General features: G+C 38.9%; 1 long non-coding RNA gene across 5 annotated transcripts in view; it reads left to right on the top strand.

Moving 5' to 3' along the window:
- The first annotated feature begins 879 nt into the window (after window positions 1-879).
- Window positions 880-11,420, top strand: part of LOC140641221 (uncharacterized) — a 33,135-nt gene continuing 22,594 nt past the window's right edge. For 2 of the 5 annotated variants that reach the window (XR_012037747.1, XR_012037749.1), the window contains exons 1-5: window positions 880-980; window positions 2,617-2,663; window positions 3,433-3,508; window positions 6,673-6,777; window positions 7,496-7,572. This is a non-coding gene — a long non-coding RNA (uncharacterized lncRNA). Of the gene's footprint in view, window positions 981-2,616; window positions 2,664-3,432; window positions 3,509-6,672; window positions 6,778-7,495; window positions 7,573-7,658; window positions 7,814-7,999; window positions 8,407-11,420 lie in introns of those variants that run through there. The other 3 variants (XR_012037748.1, XR_012037758.1, XR_012037757.1) reach the window with 3 other exon arrangements.

Genomic DNA, 11,420 nt, shown 5'->3' on the forward strand with positions numbered 1-11,420 from the left:
TGGGCAAATTAAATCTAGTTTCAACAAACTTGCGCTGGATTATTTGCATCAGTGCAACAAGAATAGCAATTGACTGTATAGGCGCTTTTAAAATCTGCTTTGCTGGAAGTTTTCATAAGGAATCTCAGATTAAAGTTCTAAAAAAATTTTTAGTATTGAAGTGTAGTTGACACACAATGTTCTATTAGATTCAGTTATACAATATAGTGACTTGTCAATTCTATACAATGAGCAATACTCACTATGATATGCCTGGTTACTATCACCTTATACTGTTATTACAACATTACTATTTTCCCTATGCTGTACTTTCCTTCACCACGACTTCTTTATTTTATACCTGGAAGTTTGTGCTTCTGAATCCCCTTCACCTAGTTTGCCCATTCCCCCACACTCCTTTCTTCTGGGAGCAAGAGTTTGCTCTCTGTATTTATGAGTCTGTTTCTGGTTTGAGGGTTGCTTTTTTTGGTTTTTGGCTCATTTGTTTTCTTTCCTAGATACCACATACAAGTAAAACCATATGGTTTTGTCTTTGTCTGTCTGACTTATTTCACTTACCATAATACCCTCTGGTCCATCCATGTTGTGGCAAATGGCAAAATTTATTTCTTTTTTATGGCTGAGTAAATTTTGTTATGAATGCATACCACATCTTTATCCATTCATCTGTGGAAGGACATGTATGTTGCTTCCACATCTTGGCTATTGAAAATAATGCTGCAACAAATGCTGCTGATATGTTTTTGAATTCTTTTTTTTTTTTTTTTCATTTTTGTTGGGTAAATACCCAGTAGTGGGATTACTGAATCATACAGTAGTTCTATTTTTAACTTTTTGAGGAACCCCCATACTGGTCTCCATAGCAACCACACAAATATACATTCCCTCCAGCAGTGCATGAGGGTTCCTTTTTCTCCACATTCTCATCAACATGGGTCATTTCTTATCTTTTTGATATAAGCCATTCTGCCCAGTATGAGGTGATATCTCATTGTAGTTTTGATTTGGAGTTCCCTGATGATTCGTGATGCTCAGCATTTCTCATGTAGCTATTGCCATTTGTAGGTCTTTGGAAAAATGTCTATTCAGATCCTCTATTTTAACTAGATTGGTTTTGTCTTGGTTTGGTTTGGTTTCTTTGGTGTGGAGTTGTAGGAGTTCTTTATATATGTTGTATATTAAGCCCTTACTGGATATATCATCTGCAAATACCTTCTCCCATTCATTTTCATTGAATTTTCAGGTTGTGCCTGTTCATTTTGTTGATGGTTTTCTTCACTTAGCAAACCTGTTTAGCTTGGTGTAGTTCCAATAATTTATTTTCACTTTTGTTTCCTTTACCTGAGGAGACATACCCAGAAAAAAGTTGCTAAGGCTGATGTTGCAGGCATGCACATAGCTGTCTAGTTTTCCCTATACTATTTATTGAAGAGACTATCTTTCCCCCATTGTATATACTTGCCTCCTTAATAGACCATCTATTTGTGTGGGTTTGTTTCTGGGCCTTCTATTCTGTTCCATTGATCCATGGGTCATTTTTGTGCCAGAAAATACTTCTTTGATTACTACAGCTTTGCAGTGTATCTTGAAATCTGGGATTGTGATAACTCCACTTTTGTTCTTCTTTCTTAAAACTGTTTTGGTTATTCAGGGTCATTTGTAGTTTCATACACATTTTAGGATTGTTGGTTCTAGTTCTGTGAAAAACATTGGTATTTTAGCAGGGATTACATTGAGTTTGTAACATAGATTACTTTGAGTAGTATAGACATTTTAACAATATTAATTCTTACAAACCATGAACTTAGTTTATCTTGATACAAACCATTTGTTTGCATCATCTTCTATTTCTTTCATCAGTGTCTTGTAGTTTTCAGAGTACAGGTCTTTCACCTCCTTGGTTAAATTTATTCCTAGGTATTTTATTCTTTTTGGTGCAATTGTAAATGGGATTGTTTTCATACTTTCTTTTTCTGCTTTGTTATTAGTGTATAGAAATGCAATGAATTTCTGTATATTAATTTGGTATCCTACAACTAACTGAATTCATTTATTAGTTCTAATAGATTCTTGTTGAATCTGTAGTTTTCTTTTTTTCAAGTTTTTATTTAAGTAATCTCTACACCCAATGTGGGGTTAGAACTCATGACTCCAAGACCGAGTCGCATGCTCTTCTGACTTAGCCAGCAAGGTGCCCCAAATCTGTAGGGTTTTCTATGTATAGAATCACGTCATTTGCAAATAGTGACAGTTTTAGTTCTTCCGTACCAATATGGATGACTTTATTTCTTTTTCTTGTCTAGTTGCTGCAGAAAGGATTTCTAGTACTATGTTGAATTAAAGTGGTAAAAATGAGCATCTTTGTGTGTTCCTAATCTTAAAGCAAAAGCTTTCATTTTCTCACCATTGAGTATGATGTTAGCTGTGGGTTTTTCATATAAAGGCTGTGGGCCTTTATTCTGTATGTTGAAGTAAGTTCCCTCTAATGTCACTTTGTTGAGAGTTTTTATCACGAACAGACATTGCCAAATGTTTTTTCTGCATCTATTGAGACAATCATATGGTTTTTTATCCTTCATTTTGTTAATGTGATGTGTCACCTTGATTGATTTGCAGATATTGAAGCATCCTTTCATCACTGGAATAAAACCTACTTGATTCTGGTGAGTGATCCTTTAATGTATTCTTGGATTCAGTTTACAAATCATTTGTTGAGGGGAATTTTTGCATCTATGTTTATCAGGGATATTGGCCTGTAGTTGTCTTTTTTTGTGGTGTCTTTGTCTTATTTTAATATCAAGGTAATGCTGGCCCTACAGAGTGAATTTGGAAGTTTTCCTTCCTCTTATTATTTTTGAATTACTTTGAGAATAGATATTAACTCTTCTTTAAATGTTTGGTTAAATTTACCTGTTAAGCCACTTGGTCATAGACATTTATTTGTTGGGAATTTTTTGATTACTAGTTCAATTCTGTTACTAATAATCAGTTTGTTCAAGTTTTTATTTCTTCCTGATTCAGTTTTGGAAAATTGCATGTTTCTAGAAATTTATCTAATTTCTTCCAGGTTGTTCAAATTGTTGGCATATAGTTTTTGTAGTGGTTGTCTTATTAACTTTTGTATTACTGTGGTGTCAGTTGTTACTTGTTTTATTTATGATTTTATTTGAATCCTTATTTATTTATTTATTTATTTATATTTATTTATTTATTTATTTATTTATTTATTTTTATTTTATTTATGATAGTCACAGAGAGAGAGAGAGGCAGAGACACAGGCAGAGGGAGAAGCAGGCTCCATGCACCGGGAGCCAGATGTGGGATTCGATCCTGGGTCTCCAGGATCGCGCCCTAGGCCAAAGGCAGGCGCCAAACCGCTGCGCCACCCAGGGATCCCTGAATCCTTTTTTAAAAGTATTTATTTTTTTTTAGTAATCTCTACACCAAATGTGGAGCTCGAACTCATGACCCGAGACCAAGAGCTACACGTTCTGACTGAGGAAGCCAGGTGCCCCTCCCTTTTTTTCTTGATGAGTCTAGCTAAAAAAAGTTATCACTTTTTGTTTGCTTTCTTTTCAAAGAACCAATCTTGGTTTTATTGTTCTTTTTGTTTTGTTTTTTTTTTTTTCAGTCTTCATTTCATTTATTTCTACTCTGATCTTTATTATTTTCTTCCATTAGGTATAAGGTTAGGTTGTTTATATAAGAGTTTTCTTATTTCTAGAGGTAGGCCTTTAATACTATAAACTTTTGTCTTATAACTGCTTTTGCTGTATCCCAAAGATTTTGGACTATTGTGTTTCCATTTTCATTTATCTATATGTATTTCTTTGTATTTCACCTTTGACTTCTTTGTTGGCACCTTTATTGTTTAGTAGCATATTGCTTAGCCCCCATATTTTTGTGGTTTTTTCCATTTTTTTCCCCTTGTAACTGATTTCTAATTTCATGCTATTGTGGTTGGAAAAGATGTTGATGTTTCAATTTTCTCACATTTACTGAGACTTGATTTGTGGCCTACCACATTATCTATTCCTGAGAATGTTCCATGTGCACTTGAAATGAATGTGTATTTTATTTTTGGATAGATTGTTCAGTATATAACTGTTAAGTCCATTTGCTCTAATATGTCATTCAAGGCCAATGTTTCCTTACTGATATTATCTGGATGGTCTACCCACAGACATAAGTAGGGTGTTAACATCCCCTACTCTTATTGTATTACTGTCAATTTCTCCCTTTATGTCTGTTAATATTTGTAAATAATATATGTAGTTAGGTGCTCTTATGTTGGTTGCGTAGATATTTACAGTCATTATATTCCCTTGTTGGATTGATCCCTCATCATCGTATAATTCCTTTGTCTCTTGTTACAGTCTCTTTTAAAGTCAATTGTGTTGGGATGTCTGGGTGGCTTACCCATTTAGCGCCTGCCTTCGGCCCAGGGCATGATCCTGGAGTCCCAGCATTGAGTCCTGCATCAGGCTCCCTGCATGGAGCCTGCTTCTCCCTCTGCCTGTGTCTCTGCCTCTCTCTCATGAATAAATAAATAAAATCTTAAAAAAAAAATAAAGTCAATTGTGTCATAAAAGTATTGCTATCATAGCTTTTTTTTTTTTGCTTCCACTTGCATGGAATATCTTTTTCCATCCCTTCACTTACAATCTGCATATGTCTTTAGGTCTGCAGTGAGTCTCTTATAAACAACATATAGATGGGTCTTGTATTTTTATCCATTCACTCACCCTATATCTTTTGATTGGAGCATTGGGATCATTTACATTTAAAGTAATCACTGATAGTTATGTGCTTATTGCCATTCTGTTAATTTTTCTCTAGTTGGGTTTTGTAGTCCTTCTCAGCTCCACTTTTTCTTGCTTGCTTTCTGTATAATTGATGACTTTCTTTAGTGTTTTGCTTGCCTCTCTTTCTCTTTTGTCTATCAGAGGTTGTTGGCTTATGGTTACCACGCAATTCATATATAAATTATAGTAATTAAGTTAACTTTTATTTAAAAATTTATTTTATTTTTTAAAAGATTTTATTTATTTATTCATGAGAGGCAGAGAGAGAGAGAGAGAGAGAGGCAGAGACACAGGCAGAGGGAGAAGCAGGCTCCAAGCAGGGAGCCCAACATGGAACTCGATCCCGGATCTCCAGGATCACGCCCTGGGCCGAAGGCGGTGTTAAACCGCTGGGCTCCCGGGCTGCCCTAAAAAAATTTTTTTAAAGATTTTATTTATTTATTTGAAGAGAGAGGGAGGGAGGGAGGGAAGAGAGGGACAGAGAGAGACTGCATGAGTGAATACAAGCTGGGGGAGAGGCAGAGGAAGAAGCAGACTGCTCAGCAGGGAGCCTATGAGGGCTCATAATCTGAGCCCAAGGTAGACAGTGACTGAGCCACCGGGCGCCCCTAAGTTAACTACTTTTTAAAATATAATTGATCTTATCACTTTTGTCTTTTAGCATTGATACTAACTTTAACAGCGATTGTTCTACTACCTTTACATTTGCTTTTACTTGTGAAACTTCTTTCTTCCTTTTTTTTACTTTCAATTATGGTCTTTACTCTTCTACTTAAGGAAGTCCCATTAACATTTTCTTTTAAGGCTGGTTTAGTGGTAAGTGCTTTAACTTTTGTTTGTCTGGGACACTCTCTCTCCTTCAATTCTAAATGATAATATTGCCAGACAGAGTATACTTGGTCGCAGGTTTTACCCTTCCAGCACTCTGAATAGATGATATCACTCTTTTCTGGCCTGCAAAGTTTCTGCTGAAAAACCAGCTGATAGCCTTATGGAGTTCACTTGTACATAACTAGTTGCTTTCTTCTTGCTGCTTTTAGGGTTTTGTCTCTAATTTTGACATCTTAATTATTATGTGTCTTGGTGTGGACCCCCCCTAGGTTCACCTTGTTGGGGATTCTGTGTTTCCTGGACCTGGATGTCTGTTTCCTTCCTCAGGTCAGGAGAGTTTTCAACTATTATTTCTTCAAGTAACTTTCTGCCTCTTTCTCTCTCTCCCTTCTCCTTCTAGGATCCTGATAATATAAATATTAGTACACTTGATGTCCCAGAGTCTCCTTAACCTATCTTGACTGATTGATTGCTGGTCAGCATGAACACTTTCCATGACCCTGTCTTGTACATCGCTGATCCATCCTTCTGCATCCCCTAATCTGCTGTTGATTGCTTCTGGTGTATTTTTTATTTCAGTTATTATATTTTTCAGGTGAATGAGCTATGATTGGTTCATTTTTGTATTTCCTATCTGTTTGTGGATGTTCTCATTGAGTTCATCTACTCTTCTCTCAAGTCTGGGGAGCATCTTTATTTATTTATTTTTAAAGATTTATTTATTTATTTATTCATGACAGACATAGAGAGAGAGAGAGAGAGGCAGAGACACAGGCAGAGGGAGAAGCAGGCTCTGTGCAGGGAGCCCGATGCAGGACTCGATCCTGGGACTCCAGGATTGCGCTCTGGGCCAAAGGCAGACGCTAAACCGCTGAGCCACCCAGGCTTCCCCTGGGGAGCATCTTTATGACCATGACTATTACTTTGCATGTTTTCATCTAGTCCTTTCTCTGAAGTTCTGTCTTGTTCTTTCATTTGGACCATATTCCTGTCTCTTCATTTTGTTTGACTTTCTGTGTCTGTTTCTGTGAATTAGGTGAACAGCTACTTCTGCTAATCTTGAAGGAATGGCCTAACTTAGAAACGTTCCCTGTGTAGACTGCATGTGCTTGGTGGCTTTGGCTGACAGGCCAGAGCTAAGGTGGGTGCAGCCTAGGGGTCCCAGTGTACTCTGTGTCAGGGTCACCCTGGAGGAGAACCACAGCTGAAAGTGGGTGTGGGCCAGGGGGTTCCAGGGTGCTTTGTACAGAGGTTGCCCTTGTGGAACAGATAAAGTGGGTGCAGGCTGGGAGCTGCTAGGACATTCCACACAGGGAGTCCCCTTGTGGTACAGCTGGAGCTAAGGTGGGCATGGGCCTGTAGTGGAGGTCCCTGGGGCATTCTACAACTCACCCTGGCAAGCTGTCTGGAAGTAACATGGATATAGGCCTGCCTGGCATGCCCCAGGGTACTTTGTGCCTTTACCACCTCAGTGAGATGGCTGGAACTGTATTGGGTGCTGCCTGATGTATGCCACATTGGGTTGGCCTTGGTGGGACAAGTGGGGCTGTGGTCAGCTGGTGAGCCCAAACACTCCTTCCACCTACTGTCAGGGTGAAGGGGGAGCATACACAATGGTGCTGGCCAGCACTTCTGACCCCAGGGAGCATCACAGCAGTTCCCACATCATTTAGCTGATGCTCTAGGATTACTGTCATTACATTCTAGTTGCCCCTTTAAACTGTAGCTTTTAAAATTTTGCCCCAGGGCAGATGAATCTGCTCTTGGTCCCTTAATACATCCTTCCCCACTGCAGTTCACAGTACTGGGGGTGGGGTTCCCATTGTTACTGAGTCTCTGTCTCTCCTGCCCTTCTCTAGGTGGTCAGTCTGTCCTTTGTCAAGAAAAGCTGTTCAGTCAGCCTCAATTCAGTAGTAGGAGACTGACTGCTGTGTAGGTAAGTGCAGATTCAGTGTACCCACGGAGGAAGTGAGTTCAGGCTCTTCCCCACATCACCATCTTTGACCCTCCCACCACTCACAGGTTGAAATTTAACAGCCTGTTGGGGCTGAGAAGCCAAGCTAAATACTTGCCATCGGTCTTTCCTGTGATACCTATCAATTTGACTTATTTCCTCTCTTCTTGAGGTCCCTTGGAGTTCTTGCTCTTTTTAGGAAGTGCCCTTCTTCAATCACTTGGTAAGTCTGCTGGGCACCTTGTGAGCATCAGGCTGATATTTCCTAGGGGTTTTATTGGCTCCATAAAGTCAACCTTAGCTCCTAAAAGATGCTTTGTCATATCTGAGGCTATGAAGATCTTTCTCAAAATATGTCATTCTAGTCAAAGCCTTGGTAATCAATGTTTCCAACTGTGTCCTGTTCCAGGGAGAAGAGATTCTCATTGAACTTCTGCAAATAACTATGTTGCCATGAATATAAGAATGCTCACTCAGAGTTTCTGAATTCTGGAGGGATCATAGGAGGAAGCAAAAGATAAATGTTTCAATTCTATTTACAAAGGTGTAATTTACCAAAATGATGTTAAGTCTTAGTTAGCTTAAGAGGAAAGGTTTTCTTATATCTGGAACACAAAAGATTAAAGAACCAGCAATATTGTGAACAAAAAGTCATAAAAATCATAATTATCCTCTTCAGTTTATTCAGCCTCGTGTAATTAATTTGTGTTAATCTTGATCTCCTGTTAGCAGTTTGTGGACATCATCAGTTTCTCCCTGAGAGTTCTGTAAATTGTTGCCCAGTTCACTGGTATGATCTTTAAGTTATTAGAGACCTGTGTTCTACAGTATTTGTTAGTCTATCTCAAATCTCCTCGAAGAGGAAGAACTTTTGCAAAAGCATCAGAAAAAGCCAACTATTTGTAAATGAGAAAAGGACTTAAAAATGGCAGTGTTTAAACATCTAAGTTCATTACAATGCAACTGACAAGGACATTTGGTTATTCCTGTGACACACAGCACTTCAGGATAGTAACTGGAAATAGAAGTGATAACATACCAAGAGAGATCAGATTTTTAGGAGTTTCATACAGTTTTTAGAACACTTATTTTAATAACATATATTTCTACAAATATACTCTAAGAAAGTTTAACATCATATTTGACAATGCTTCCCATATAATTTAACATCTCAAATAAGCCTATTTAATGTTTATCTTTTAAGAAGAGAACAAATTCTTTGAATTGTTCTACAAACCCTCTTTGAGGTCAAAAGACTTCATTTTAGAATTTGATTTTCAGAGGCATCTAGGTGACATAGTCAGTTAAACATCCGACTCTTGGTTTTGGCTGGGGTCGTTATCTTGGGGTCATGGTTGGATCAAGCCCTGACTGGGGCTCCACAATCAATACAGAGTCTGCTTGAGATTCTCTCTCCCTCTGTCCCTCCCCACTCGTGTGCTCTTTAAAAAAATAGAGGGGTTGCCTGGGTGGCTCAGAGATTGAGCACCTGCCTTCAGCTCAGGGTGTGATCCTGGGGTCCTGGGATTGAGTCCTGCATCGGGCTCCCCACAGGTAGTCTGCTTCTCCCTCTGCCTCTCTCTCTGTGTCTCTCAGGAATAAATAAAATATTAAAAAATAAAAATAAATTAAATAAATAAGTAGGGGCAGTTGGGTGGCTCAGGTAGTTGGGCGTCTGACTTAGACTCAGGTCATGATCTCAGGTTCCTGGGATCAAGCCCTGTATTGGGACCATGCTCAGCAGGGAGTTTGTTTGTCCCTCTCCCTCTGCCCTTACCCTTGCTCATGTTTTCTCTCAAATAAATGGAAAGAAAGAGAGACAGACAGACAGAAAGAAGGAAAAAAAGAAAGATCTTTAAGGAAAATAATTTGATTTTTGGATGTTTGTCAACAATATCAAAAGGTCTGAATATGTGACTAAGTAGGACCATTGATCACTATGAAATAATCCTTATCCATTTAACCAAAGTGGCATTTATTTTTTAATTTTTTATTTAAATTCAACTTAATTAACATATACTGTGTTATTAGTTTAACAGGTAGAACTTAGTGATTCATCAGTTGTGTATAATAATACCCAGTGCTCGTTACATCAAGTGCTCTCCCTAATAATGCCCATCACCCAATGACCCCATCCACCCACCCCCTCCTCCAGCAACTCCTTATAGTTAGTTTTTTATGGTTTGCCTGTTTTTATTTTTCCTTCCCTTCTGCTATGTTCATGTTTTGTTTCTTAAATTCCACACATAAGTGGAATCATATGGTATTTGTCTTTCTCCGACTTATTTCACTTAGCACAATATCCTCCAGTTGTATCTGTGTCATTGCAAATGGCAAGAGTTCATTTTTTTTAAAGATTTATTTATTCATTCATTCATTCATTCACTCATTCATTCATGAGAGACACACACGGGGGGGGGGGGGAGAGAGAGAGAGAGAGAGAGAGAGACAGAGACACAAGCAGGCTCCATGCAGGGAGCCCAACATGGGTCTCCAGGATCACACCCTGGGCCGAAGGTGGCGCTAAACTGCTGAGCCACCAAGGCTGCCCAATAGTTCATTTTTTTCCATTATATATAGGTACCACTTCCTCTTTATCCATTCATTAGTAAATGGACATCTGGGTTCTTTTCATATTTCATATTTTGGCTATACATGTTTTGCCATTAACATTGGGGTGCATGTGCCCCCTTCGAATCACTATGTTTCTATCTTTTGGATAAATACCTAGTAGTATAGTTGCTAGGTCATAGGGTAGCTCTATTTTTAAGTTTTTGAGAAACCTCCATACTGTTTTCCAGAGTGGCTGTAGAGTGTTCAAACCACAGTTTGCATTCCTACCAACAGCGCAAGAGGGTTCCCCTTTCTCTAAATCCTCACCAACATTTGTTGTCTCATGAGTTGTTCATTTTAGCCATTCTTACAGGTGCGAGTTTGTATCTCATCGTGGTTTTGATTTCTATTTCCCTGATGCTGAGTGGTATTAGCATTCTTTCATGTGTCTGTTGGCCATGTGTATGTCTTCTTTGGAGAAATGTCTGTTCACGTCCCCTGCCCATTTCTTGACTGGATTATTTGTGTTTTTTTGGGGGGTGCTGATCTTGATGAGTTCCTTATAGATCTTGGATACTAGCCCTTTATCTGATAAGACACTTGCAAATATCTTCTCCCATTCCATAGGTTGCCCTTTAGTTTTGTTGGCTGTTTCCTTTGCTATGGGAAAGCTTTTTTCTTGAAGTCCCAACAGTTCATTTTTGCTTTTGTTTCCCTTGCCTTTAGAGACATGTCTAGCAAGAAGTTGCTGTGGCTGAGGTCAAAGAGAGTGCTGCCTGTGTTCTCCTAGAGGATTTTTTTTAAGATTTTATTTATTTATTCATAGAGACACACACAGAGAGAGAGGCAGAGACACAGGCAGAGGGAGAAGCAGGCTCCATGCAGGGAGCCCGACGTGGGACTCGATCCCGGGTCTCCAGGATCACACCCCAGGCTGCAGGCGGCGCTAAACCGCTGCACCACTGGGGCTCTCCTAGAGGATTTTGATGGACTCCTGTCTCACATTTAGGTCTTCCATCTACCTTGAGTTTATTTTTATGTATGGTGTAAGAAAACAGCCCAGTTTCATTCTTCTGCATGTGGCTGTCAAATTTTTCCAATACCACTTGTTGAAGAGAATGTCTTTTCCGTTGGATATCCTTTCCTCCTTTGTTGAAGATGAGTTGACCATAGAGTTGAGGGTCCATTTCTGGGTTCTCTATTCTGTTCTGCTGATCTACATGTCTGTTTTTGTGCTAGTATCATGCTGTCTTGATGACTACAGCTTTGTTTACAGC

Source organism: Canis lupus, chromosome 1, assembly GCF_048164855.1.
Source record: "Canis lupus baileyi chromosome 1, mCanLup2.hap1, whole genome shotgun sequence".
Lineage (NCBI taxonomy): Eukaryota > Metazoa > Chordata > Mammalia > Carnivora > Canidae > Canis > Canis lupus.